The sequence below is a fragment of the Arachis hypogaea genome, chromosome 18, assembly GCF_003086295.3.
Source record: "Arachis hypogaea cultivar Tifrunner chromosome 18, arahy.Tifrunner.gnm2.J5K5, whole genome shotgun sequence".
In the NCBI taxonomy this organism is placed as follows: Eukaryota; Viridiplantae; Streptophyta; class Magnoliopsida; order Fabales; family Fabaceae; genus Arachis; species Arachis hypogaea.
This window is the reverse complement of record NC_092053.1, coordinates 85,372,605-85,373,298: the sequence shown is the minus strand read 5'-3', so window position 1 is coordinate 85,373,298 and position 694 is coordinate 85,372,605. Positions and strand designations below refer to the sequence as shown.

General features: G+C 40.6%; 1 non-coding gene across 1 annotated transcript; it reads left to right on the top strand.

Annotated features, from left to right (window-relative positions):
- On the top strand, positions 1-108 carry LOC112773572 (small nucleolar RNA R71). The gene has a single exon (XR_003188117.1). It is a non-coding gene; the product is annotated as a small nucleolar RNA R71 (small nucleolar RNA).
- Positions 109-694: the final 586 nt, after the last annotated feature.

Below are 694 nucleotides of genomic sequence, written 5' to 3'. Positions count from 1 at the left end.
AAGCATGTCAGAAGGACACTTTTTGGTCAGTTGCTTGTATCTCTCCCAAGCTTCATAGAGGGATTCACCTTCCTTCTGTCTGAAGGTTTGAACATCCACTCTAAGCTTGCTCAGCTTTTAAGGAGGAAAGAACTTGGCTAAGAAAGCCGTGACCAGCTTATCCCAAGAGTTCAGGCTATCTTTGGGTTGAGAGTCCAACCACACTCTAGCTCTGTCTCTTACAGCAAAAGGGAAAAGCATGAGCCTGTAGACTTCAGGATCTACTCCATTAGTCTTAGCAGTATCACAGATCTGCAAAAATTCAGTTAAGAACTAAAAAGGATCTTCAGATGGAAGTCCATGAAACTTGCAGTTCTGCTGCATCAGAGAAACTAATTGAGGTTTCAGCTCAAAATTGTTTGCTCCAATGGTAGGGATGGAGATGCTTCTTCCATGTAAATTGGAATTAGGTGTAGTAAAGTCACCAAGCATCCTCCTTGCATTATTATTATTTTCGGCTGCCATCTCCTCTTCTTGTTCGAAAATTTCTGAAAGGTGCTTGCTGGATTGTTGTAATTTAGCTTCTCTTAGTTTCCTGTTCAGAGTCTTTTCAGGTTCTGGATTTGCTTCAACAAGAATATTCTTGTCCTTACTCCTGCTCATATGAAAAAGAGGGACAGAAAAATAATAATAATAGGGATCCTTTTTGCCCAAG